Here is a 12210-nt window from a genome sequence, read left to right as displayed (position 1 = left end):
CGCTAGAAGGTAGGCACCGATTTCCACCTGCAAAGGGAACTCCGGATGTGCCTTCGGACCGGCCGGTCTCAGCCAACCCTGTTAGCAGTGCTCTGGATTGAGGATCACGAAGCCTTGAGTAAAGAGGTAAAGAGACTGCAACCCTGTGTCCTTGTTATTTCATCGCACCACGCACCACCACCTTTAATTGGACGTCCCTTAGCAGGGTCACGGACCGGGTCAGGCCACCGTGACAACCCCAAGACCGAGACAGAGAGGCCCGGTACCGAGTACCCCGCGGCCCTGCGTCTGGGGGCGCTCCAATAGCTTATTTTAATGACTAGCCATGACGAGCGTTAGACATGCATGCATATTTAGAAAAGTTCCATAGGTTTATGACAGTAGATCAGACTACTTTTCTGTATTTATTTTGTGAATCTAACTGCACATTGTCTCTTCAGAGAGGAAGAGGACTAAAACTCTAGTGCCCTCTATAAGAAGTAACAATCCTAAAAGTCATAGGACTTCCTATAGGTGGCACTAGAGTTCTAACCCTCTTCCTCTCTGAAGAGACAATGTGCAGATTTCCCTGAGGAGCATTGTGGCTTAAACGTCTCCTCACCTTGGCATATCAGGCTTGACATGTCACTCTACGCAAGGAGAAACGTTACCTCGTGAAACTAACTAAATGGTTTATAACTACTTTCATTGGAATTCATATCAATACATTTTTATTATTTCTTTTTATAGGAATGACAAATTTTTTAGGCTCCTTCCTCTCCGCTTATCCTGTAACGGGAAGCTTTGGGAGGTGAGAAAATCGTAAATTGGTGAAAAATCACCCTAAACAGATATTCATCATCCTGATTTTGTTCTTGTATTTAGAACAGCACTTAATTCACAGACGGGAGCATGTACCCCCGCAGGCGGCATCCTCACAGGTGAGCGCACGCAACACAAGAACCCATGCCTCATGAACCTTACTTTGTAGCTACATATGCTATTAGGTAGGACTTTGTGAGGCTGATATAAGTGGGTAATAATCGGCACTGCCAATGGTCCAGAAAGGAGTAAGAGACTGGAATAGTTGACATGTGGTCTTATTTGTCTACGCGTTTCGAAGTAAAACCTACTTCTTCATCAGGACAAACCATAATGATAAACTAGCACTTTCTGGGTTCATAGAGGATCTTTTTAAGGTTAAAAGAGTTTCCAAAAAGGTGTCTGTGCATGATTGTTGTTGTTTTTTCTGCCTTGACTGTATTTGCATCTGTAATTAATCTCTGACTTAAAGGGAACCTGTCATATTTAGTAATAGTATCTGATCTGCAGGCTGTTGGGAGCTGATCATATTCATATACTGTACAGTGTTGTGGCAAAAGTAAACCTTGTTTGTTATTGAAATCCCTGATGTTTGTAGACATAGCAGTCCGGTGGGCGGTCCTACACAGTGATTGACAGTCTTCCCTGTATGACTACATGCAGAGATGACTGTCAGTCACTGACTAGGACCACCCACTGGACTCATATGTATACAGACAGCAGGGAAGTCAATGAATAAATTATCATTTATACAGAATCTCTTGCAACAAACCTATATATACTGTAACTAGATGGTGGCCCGAGTCTAACGCATCGGGTATTCTAGAATATGTATGCATAGTGTGTAGCACAGCCCACGTAGTATATTTCACAGCCACGCAGTACATAGCGCAGCCCACGCAGTACATAACGCAGCCCACGCAGTACATAGCGCAGCCCATGCAGTACATAGCGCAGCCCACGCAGTACATTGCGCAGCCCACGCAGTACATTGCGCAGCCCACGCAGTACACTGCACAGCCCATGCAGTACATTGCGCAGCCAACGCAGTACGTTGCGCAGCCCACATAGTACATTGCGCAGCCCACGTTGTATATTGCGCAGCCCAAGTTGTATATTGCGCAGCCCACGTAGTACATTGCGCAGCCCACGTTGTACATTGAGCAGCCCACGTTGTACATTGCACAGCCCACGTAGTATATTGCACAGCCCACGTTGTACATTGCACAGTCCACGTTGTACATTGCGCAGCCCACGTTGTACATTGCGCAGCCCACGTTGTACATTGCGCAGCCCACGTTGTACATTTCACAGCCCACGTAGTATATTGCGCAGCCCACGTTGTACATTGCGCAGCCCACGTTGTACATTGCGCAGCCCACGTTGTACATTGCGCAGCCCACGTTGTACATTGCGCAGCACACGTTGTACATTGCGCAACCCACGTAGTATATTGCGCAGCCCACGTTGTATATTGCGCAGCCCACGTTGTATATTGCACAGCCCATGTTGTATATTGCGAAGGCCACGTTGTATATTGCGCAGCCCACGTAGTATATTGCGCAGTCCATGTAGTATATTGCGCAGCCCATGTTGTTAATTGCGCAGCCCATGTTGTTAATTGCGCAGCCCACGTTGTATATTGCGCAGCCCACGTAGTATATTGTGCAGCCCACGTTGTATAGTCACGTAGTATATTGCCCAGCCACGTAGTATATAGCACAGCCCATGTAGTATATTGCGCAGCCCACGTTGTATATTGCGCAGCCCACGTTGTATATTGCGCAGCCCACGTTGTATAATGCGCAGCCCACGTTGTATATTGCGCAGCCCACGTTGTATATTGCGCAGTCCATGTAGTATATTGCGCAGCCCACGTAGTATATTGCGCAGCCCACGTTGTTAATTGTGCAGCCCACGTTGTATATTGCGCAGCCATGTTGTATATTGTGCAGCCCAAGTTGTATATTGCGCAGTCCACGTAGTATATTGCGCAGCCCACGTTGTGTATTGCGCAGCCCACATTGTATATTGCGCAGCCCACGTTGTATAGTCACGTAGTATATTGCCCAGCCACGTAGTATATAGCACAGCCCATGTAGTATACTGCCCAGCCACGTAGTATATAGCACAGCCCATGTAGTATATTGCCCAGCCCACGTAGTATATAGCAATGTGGGCATCATATCCCTGTTAAAAAAAAGAAATAAAATAAAAAATAGTTATATAGTCACCTTCCGGAGCCCCCGGATCCAAGCGAAGCCTGTACCGATGCTCCTCGCACGCTCCGGTCCCAAGAGTGCATTGCGGTCTCGCGAGATGATGACGTAGCGGTCTCGCGAGACCGCTACGTCATCATCTCGCGAGATAGCAGCATGGACAGGTTACCGGAGCGTCGCGAGCGGGAAAGGCCGGTTCTGGATCCGAGGGGCCGACGGACAGTGAGCATATAACGATTTTTTTTTATTATTATTATTATTTTTAACATTAGATCGTTAATAGAAAGTTGGTCACACAGGGTTAATAGCAGCTGTAACGGAGTGCATTACACCGCGGCATAACGCAGTCCGTTACTGCTGCCATTAACCCTGTGTGAGGGCAGACTGGAGGGGAGTACGGAGTGGGCTCTGACTGCGGGGAGGAAGGACCGGCCATTTTTCCGCCGGACTGTGGCTGTCGCTTATTGGTCGTGGCTGTTTTGCCATGACCAATCAGCGACTTGGATTCCATGACAGACAGAGGCCGCGACCAATGAATATCCGTGACAGACAGAAAGACAGACAGACAGAAGGACAGACAGAAAGACGGAAGTGACCCTTAGACAATTATATAGTAGATTCTGCTCCGCTTCTCCTCTATACCATTGTGTCCACAGGCATTTGCCGAGATTTAAGTCATCTGACTGATTCATGGGACAGAGTCCAATGAGACCCTATGGTCGGGCTTTTGTCACTGCGGAAGGAGCCTAAAAAGCACAGTAAAAAGGTTTAAAAGCATTTTTTACCATCCGTCAATAGAGTAATTAAGTTTGAATATAAATGAATACACCTTATATTATAGAAATGTGTGCAGAAAGATAAACTTGTAGCGCTTCCACCCAGCGTGTTATGACCTGTCCCTTGCCTTTACAGGGCTGCTAGTGTTATGTTCACTTGGATACCTCACTCCTCTATTCTTCTACATTCCCAAAGCTGCTCTTGCTGCAGTTATCATCTCTGCTGTTGCTCCAATGTTTGACCTTAGGATCTGCAAAACCTTGTGGAAAGTTAAAAGTAAGTAATAAAAGGAAAAACGTAGAGGGCAGCCTCCTAACAGTGGCGCTAGAGACAGTTTTCTCCATCCTAGAGGAGAGCAGTTTGGCATTGATGTTTCTCTCGGTTGGGATTGGCGCAAAGACTTTTCCCGCCTGTATCTCCGCTCGGAGATTTTACTTTGCTGGTGGCTTAGATAAAGCAGGATATCTAGACTGTATATTCAAATAACTCTGTATAGATCTGCTCTACAGCCCCTCCTGGTTTTAAGAGCAGGTACAGTGATGTGGGTGAACGCAGCCATGGTGCCCAGTAATGCCACAAATCTGGGCAGTTTTCACATTGATTTTTGTGTGTAGAAGCTATTTGCCTGCAAAATCATCTTGGTGTTAGCAATCAATGAGGTGTTGGCACATTTTGTCATGTCCTCTCATCCAGAGGTCGCTACGTGTGGCCATGCCCAACGTTTGTTCACTAGAGCTGCCGTAAGACACACGCTACCTGCTGGACTGGCTATACAGACAATTACTGGAAGGAGCATGTACCTCCAATATGGCAGCACTTAGAGAAAGGCAGAAAGAAAGAATAAATGGCCACAACATTAAAAAGAAATAAAAATGGCCTCTAGTAAAATCACTCCCTTAATCCCGCTGTACTCTATTAGATGGATGTTGGCTGGCTCTCCTATATACATTAGTTGAACGTGTTCAGTGCACCCTTGGTGTGGCCATGAGGTTCAGCACATCGCTTCACCCACTGGGTGTGCATGCTCCCACGTCTCATCCTGGTGATTGACAGCGGTAGCTTGCCTGGAGCAAGTACTACCTGCATCGAATGCTCAGGCAAGCCAACGCTGTCAATCACCAGTGAGGGAGGTGGTAGCATGCAAAACTAGTGGATGGAGCGATGCCCCATGTGCTACCATATTCTGACCTGTACCATAACTCCAGTTACACAACTGCCCCCTCTTTGCCCTCCCGTTGATTAGTTGTACCACTGGTGGCAGAGGCAGACAACACCTACAGTATATAGAAAATTGTATAACTCTTCATATATAGAGTAAAAAGCTGTATTACTGTAAAACCAGAAAACCCCTTTAATGTGTATAGTTTTACAGATGATTATAGAATAATGGAAGTACAAAAATGAATTGCCTATCCCAAGTCATCTTTCTCGTATACTGAAATAATAGAGCTTAAAATGAATTAGTTGCAGCTGACATATGACTTGTCAGTGTATAATGCTGCATGTTTTCTTGAATTATATACCTATCTTAATCAGGATTGTTACCATCAGTGATGAGCCTTTTATCTGCACTATGTCGCTTCTCCTCAAACGAACCCTCTCCTGACCATAATATGGTCAACGTGAACCTCTTAAAACCTATATACACATGGCACAAACCATCCCCCTACCCAGAATTTACTGTCTCTTGTCTCTACATGCCAATATTTGTTTTTCTTTAGGCGCCCCACTACATCTGGTGGCGTTGCTGTCATTTCCAACCTTTCGGTGTCATTTGTGTTTAGTAGAACAGCTTTCAGGAACCACTTTGTCTGTCTAGCAACGCTGGATAGGTTATTCCTTGTCACTATTGGATATTGAAGGGATTGTCCACTGCTTGGACATCCCATTGGTAAACACTATATTCCGCCATATAAAATAAAAATAACAGCTACTACTCTCCCATACCGGAGCTGTTTCAGAAATGTTGGTGCCTGGTCTCTGAAGGCTTGTGTGGCCTTGGCTGCAGTGCACATGTGGCATAACAATCAGCAGCCAATAAAAGGTTGAATTTATCACACGTCCTTTGGATGTCCAAGGTTCATCTGAATGAAATGTTGGTGAACAAATCCCATTTGCAATTGTTGATTGGTTGCAGTGTTCACATAGCGGCGTAACAATGTCACACAAGCTCTCGGAGACCCAGGGCCCACAGCATTGGAAAGGCATTAGTGTGGGAGATAAGTAGTGACATGGATGGATTTAATTTATGTTCTCGATGATTTTACAACCTTTTTATTTTTAAATTAAAATGGTTCCTGTCGCCTTCTGCTTAACCATCGTGCCACCTTAATTCTTTTTTTTTCTTTCATCACGTGATCTCTGCAGACAATGTATGGGCCCAGATGTCTTATGTCGACTCTATCTGCGCGCTTTTTGTACAAATTTTAACACTTAGATTGGTTTAACCTTTATTTCTCTATCGCTTCATTGGGGGACACAGGAACCATGGGTGTATGCTGCTGCCACTAGGAGGCTGACACTATGCACAAAAAGTTAGCTCCTCCTCTGCAGTGTACACCCCACCGACTGGCATTCTGAAACTCAGTTTAGCTTAGTGTCAGTAGGAGGTGGACACGGGTCTTTTGTTAGACCCATATCTACCTGAATGTGTGTCGTTTCTTTTCAGGTACCGGAGGGATACAGTGTGAACGATCACTACTGTACTCCCACAAAGAGACTATGAGTACGGGGTGTACTGCCACCCCGTATCCTCGCACGTCTACTCGGCTGGACCCCAGCCCCTAAAACAGAAGCGTGTTGAGGTGATCTGGACCCGGTCCTGCCTCCGTCTCCCACCCACTCGCCCACCAGAGCCTGTCAGTTGAAGGAGACGAGGACGTCCCACATCGCAAGATCTTCGGAAGTCTGATCTTTCCTGGATGTGGAGGTACTTTTCCTCTTGTCCCCCCAGGTGCAGTGAAGATAAGAAGAGAAGAAGTAAGAAGATGGGAAGAGCTCACCGCCAACTGGACAGCATCTCCCTCCGTGGACCCGCCAGTCTCCAGACTATCCACCAACACGGTCCTCCCGCTCTCTGGCAGAGCATCCCTAATTCTAATTATAGAATCCTTTGCTAAGTCAGCCTTCGAAGCGGCTGCGTACACTCTTTGTCCGGCCTTTTTTCCACTTTGGGTCTCTAAGTCTATAGCCAAATGGGCCAAACAACTCCGTCGGGGCATTCTGGCTGGGGCTCCACCAGAACAGCTGGCGGATCTTGCCAACCAGATTTCTCACGCAGGAGAGTATTTGGTTTCTGCCTCCCTGGATGCCTCTTCTTGTGCAGCTCAGGCGTCCAGTAATGTCGTTGCCATCCCTCGGACCATTTGGCTCAAGGCCTGGCAGGTGGACTGGTCCTCAAAAAAGTCCCTTACTAACCTGCCTTTTCAGGGATTGCGTCTCTTCGGTTCCAACCTGGACAAAATTATTAAGGACGCCACTGGGGGCACAAGTTCCCTGCTTCCCCAGTCCAAACCTCGCCGGTCTCTCCCAAAGTGACAGTTTTGGTCCTTTCGCCGTTTCGCGGAGACGGATACCTTTACCCAACCACAAAGGCCACAGGCACGTCAAGATAGGAAGAAGGTGTCCTTTAGGCCCACCCCTTCCTGGCGTTCCCGCTACTCCCAAGGTAGATCCACCAGGCCTAGACCTGGAAGGTCTACCTCGGCATGACTCTCGACGAGACCCCAGCGCATCTCCCAAGCTGGGCGGCCGTCTCCTTTTCTTCAGAGATGTTTGGCTCACCTCAGTGAAGGATGCATGGGTCAGGGAAGTTGTATCCTCAGGATACAAAATAGAATTAATTTCTCGGCCCCGGGATCGATTCTTCGAATCCCGTCCTCCAAGAGACCCAGCTCTTTCTGTACCTCGACGACATTCTCATCAAGGCTATGTCCTTTTCTCAGGCTCACGAAAGTCTGACAATCGTCCTCGACACCCTATCCCGTTTCGGGTGGCTTGTGAACAGGAAGAAGTCCTGCCTCGTTCCTTCCCAGCGCCTCGTATTTCTAGGCATGCTCTTCGACACCCGTCAGACAAGAGTCTTCCTTCCCGAAGAGAAGAGAACCATTCTCCATCGGGAAGTTCACTTGCTCCAGGGCCCTTGGCTTCCTTCCTTCCGATTGGCCATGAAGGTTCTGGGGAGGATGGTTGCAATGTTGGAAGCGATTCCCTTCACCCAATTTCACTCAAGACCTCTTCAGCAGGCAATTCTTTAATTCACAGTGAGACAAATCTGTCTTTTCTCTGAATCGTCCGATTCGGCTTTCGTCCCAGGTCAAACGGTCCCTCAATTGGTTGTTGACGTCACCCTTCATCTCCCAGGGCAAGTCCTTCCAGTTCATTGGCAGGTGGTGATGACGGACGCCAGCCTTTTCTCGGCTGGGATGCGGTGTTTCGTCACCTGACTGTTCAGGGTCGCTGGTCGGCGCAGGAGTCCTCTCTGCCGATCAACGTCCTCGAGATACAGGCCATCTTTCTGTCCCTTCAATGGGAAAGGATTCTCAGAAGTCTGGCAATTCGAATTCAGATGGACAATGCCACAGCAGTGGCATATGTCAACCATCAGGGGGGTCTTGGAGTTCCTTGGCCTTGGCCGAGGTATCCAAGATCCTACTTTGGGCAGAGGCAACGGTTTCGGTGATATCCCCGGCGTGGACAATTGGGCCGCCGATTTTCTGAGCCGCGAGGGCCTCGCGGCAGGGGAATGGTCCTTTCATCAGGAGGTCTTCCATCAGATTTGCCTTCGATGGGGGACTCCGGATGTGGACCGCATGGCATCCCGACTGAACAGGAAGGTCCCTCGGTTCGTCTCCAGGTCCTGTGATCCTCTCGCGGTGGGCGCCGATGCTCTGGCCCTTCCTTGGTCGCAGTTCGTGCTCCCCTATCAGAAGGGGTGCAGGTCATTCTGATCGCACCGGATTGGCCCAGAAGATCTTGGCTTGCGGAGATCGTCAACCTTCTCGCAGACGCTCCCTGGCAGCTTCCAGACAGACCTGATCTGTTGTCTCAGGGCCCTATCTGCCACCCGAATTCTCGGCCGCTCAGTTTGACGGCGTGGCTGTTGAGACCGCTGTTCTAAAAGCATCCAGCTTTTCAGATCGGGTGATTCACACTATGATCCAGGCTAGGAAGCAGTCATCCTCCAGGATCTACTATCGAACCTGGAGGGCATATCTCCATTTGTGCGAGTCCAATCACGTCTCATCTATGTCCTTTTCTCTTCCTTCTATCTTGGCTTTTCTCCAGGCAGGACTGGATGCGGGTCTTGCCCTTAGTTCCCTAAAGGGTCAGGTTTCAGTGCTTTCCATCCTTTTCCAGAGGACGTTATCATCCCGACCACAGGTCAAGACCTTCGTTCAGGGAGTAGCACATGCTGCTCCTCCGTACAGGGCTCCTGTGGATTCATGGGATCTCAATATTGTTCTAGAGGTCCTGAGGGGACCCCCCTTTGAGCCTCTCAGGGAGGTTTCCCTGTCAATTCTTTCTTGGAAGGTGGCCTTTCTTGTGGCCATCACCTCTATCCGGCGCGTTTCAGAGTTGGCAGCCCTTTCTTGTCGACCTCCTTTGTTGGTTATCCACCAGGACAAGGTCGTCCTGAGGCCTCCGCCTTCTTTCCTTCCAAAGGTAGTATCCACCTTCCACCTCAAGGAGGATATCGTCCTACCTTCTTTTTGCCCAGCTCCGACTTATCCTCTGGAGCGTTCTTTGAACAAGCTAGACCTCGTCAGGACGGTGAGGATCTACCTGGCTAGAACGGCCTCTTTTCGGAAGACGGACTCTCTTTTTGTCATTCCTGATGACATGCGTAGAGGCCTGCCAGCTTCCAAGGCGACTATTACTCACTGTATCAGAACGGCAAATTTGGAGGCTTATCGGGTCAAGAACAGAGTGCCCCCTCCTGGGGTTAAGGCTTACTCTACCTGTGCAGTCGGCGCCTCCTGGGCGGTGCACCACAGGGCTTCCGCCCTACAGTCAAATTTTACAAAGTCAATACCTACGCTTCGGTGAACGCCAGCCTAGGCAGAAGGATCTTGCAGGCGGCAGCGGTGAGTCCTCTGACCTGATGGAAGTATGTTATTCCCTCCCCAGGGATTGCTTTGGGACGTCCCATGGTTCCTGTGTCCCCCAATGAAGCGATAGAGAAAACAGGATTTTTGGTTGCTTACCGTAAAATCTGTTTCTCGGAGCCTTCATTGGGGGAGGGGGACACAGCGCCCTCCCATGTTGTTCAGTTCCTTGGTGTTCTGTTTCTATGTTTGATTCTTTTATGTTCCATGTTACCAGTTCAAATATCTGTTTCTGTTCTTTCGGCTTTATTGTTTTTCTCCTACTGCTTTCTCACTAACTGAGTTTCAGAATGGTATTTGGTGGGGTGTACACTGCAGAGGAGGAGCTCTTTTGTGCATAGTGTCAGCCTCCTAGTGGCAGCAGCATACACCCATGGTTCCTGTGTCCCCCAATGAAGGCTCTGAGAAACAGATTTTACGGTAAGCAACCAAAAATCCTGTTTTCATATGTGAAACCCTAGTTTTGCCCTTTCGTTAACCCTAACATGGGTGTGTCTAAAACTGAAAGCTCGAGATGCCTATTGTGGACAGTAGGGTTGAGCGAAACGGGTCGATCATTTTCAAAAGTCGCCGACTTTTGGCTAAGTCGGCGTCTCATGAAACCCGATCCGACCCCTGTGCTTGTCGGCCATGCGGTACGCGACTTTCGCGCCAAAGTCGCGTTTCAATGACGCGAAAAGCGCCATTTCTCAGCCAATGAAGGTGAACGCAGAGTGTGGGCAGCGTGATGACATAGATCCTGGTCCCCACCATCTTAGAGAAGGGCATTGCAGTGATTGGCTTGCTGTCTGCGGCGTCACAGGGGCTATAAAGGGGCGTTCCCGCCGACCGCCATCTTACTGCTGCTGATCTGAGCTTAGGGACAGGTTGCTGCCGCTTCGTCAGAAGCAGGGAGAGCGTTAGGCAGGGTCCACTAACCACCAAACCGCTTGTGCTGCAGCGATTTCCACTGTCCAACACCACCTTCGGTGTGCAGGGACTGTGGAAGCTATTTTTTTTTTTTTTTCCCCTCAGCGCTGTAGCTCATTGGGCTGCCCTAGAAGGCTCCGTGATAGCTGTATTGCTGTGTGTACGCCACTGTGGAAACCAACTGCTTTTTTCAAAGCACATATCCTCTTGTTCCTTCCTTTCTGCACAGCTATCTTTTTTGTTTGTCCACACTTTTTATTTAATTTGTGCATCAGTCCACTCCTATTGCTGCCTGCCATACCTGGCTTAGATTACTGCAGGGAGATAGTAATTGTAGGACAGTCCCTGTTTTTTTTTTGTTTTTTTTGTGGGAGATTAAGATTGGCATTTCTGCTACAGTGCCATCCCTGTGTGTGCCATCTCTCACTGAGTGGGCCATAGAAAGCCTATTTATTTTTTCCGTGATTTGTGTTCTAAATTCTACCTCAACACAAAAACACTACATCAATCAGTGGGAGAAAAATATTGGCCTCAGTCAGGGCTTGTGTGCCACTGCTGTGTGTGCTATCTCTCATTCAGTGGGCTATAGAAAGCCTATTTTTTTTTTTTTTTTTTTTTTTATATTATTTGGTTTCTAAAGTCTCCCTAAAAAAAAAAAAAAAACCTAAAAAAACAGTGGGAGAGTAATATTGCCCTTTCAGCTTGTGTGCCAGTCTTGACTCCTGGGTGTGCCACCTCTCTCTCTCATTCAGTGGGCCATAGAAAGGCTATTTTTTTTTTTGGTTTTTTTAATATTATTTGGTTTCTAAAGTCTCCCTGAAAAAAAAAAAAAAAACATAAAAAAACAGTGGGAGAGTAATATTGCCCTTTCAGCTTGTGTGCCAGTCTTGACTCCTGGGTGTGCCATCTCTCTCCCTCTCATTCAGTGGGCCATAGAAAGCCTATTAATTTTTTTTTTTTAAATATTATTGGGTTTCTAAAGTCTCCCTTAAAAAACAAAAAATACATAAAAAAACAGTGGGAGAGTAATATTGCCCTTTCAGCTTGTGTGCCAGTCTTGACTCCTGGGTGTGCCACCTCTCTCTCTCATTCAGTGGGCCATAGAAAGGCTATTTTTTTTTTTGGTTTTTTTAATATTATTTGGTTTCTAAAGTCTCCCTGAAAAAAAAAAAAACACATAAAAAAACAGTGGGAGAGTAATATTGCCCTTTCAGCTTGTGTGCCAGTCTTGACTCCTGGGTGTGCCACCTCTCTCCCTCTCATTCAGTGGGCCATAGAAAGCCTATTTATTTTTTTTTTTTAAATATTATTGGGTTTCTAAAGTCTCCCTTAAAAAACAAAAAATACATAAAAAAACAGTGGGAGAGTAATATTGCCCTTTCAGCTTGTGTGCCAGG

General features: G+C 47.6%; 1 long non-coding RNA gene across 1 annotated transcript; it reads left to right on the top strand.

The window, feature by feature from the left end:
• The first annotated feature begins 697 nt into the window (after positions 1 to 697).
• LOC143768989 (uncharacterized) lies at positions 698 to 4340 on the top strand. Its single transcript, XR_013214151.1, has 3 exons — positions 698 to 790; positions 865 to 920; positions 3933 to 4340. It is a non-coding gene; the product is annotated as an uncharacterized LOC143768989 (long non-coding RNA).
• The last annotated feature ends 7870 nt before the right edge of the window (positions 4341 to 12210 follow it).

The sequence above is a fragment of the Ranitomeya variabilis genome, chromosome 4 (assembly GCF_051348905.1).
Source record: "Ranitomeya variabilis isolate aRanVar5 chromosome 4, aRanVar5.hap1, whole genome shotgun sequence".
In the NCBI taxonomy this organism is placed as follows: Eukaryota; Metazoa; Chordata; class Amphibia; order Anura; family Dendrobatidae; genus Ranitomeya; species Ranitomeya variabilis.
Note: the sequence above shows the minus strand (reverse complement) of the source record. Positions and strands in the feature narration are given on the sequence as shown.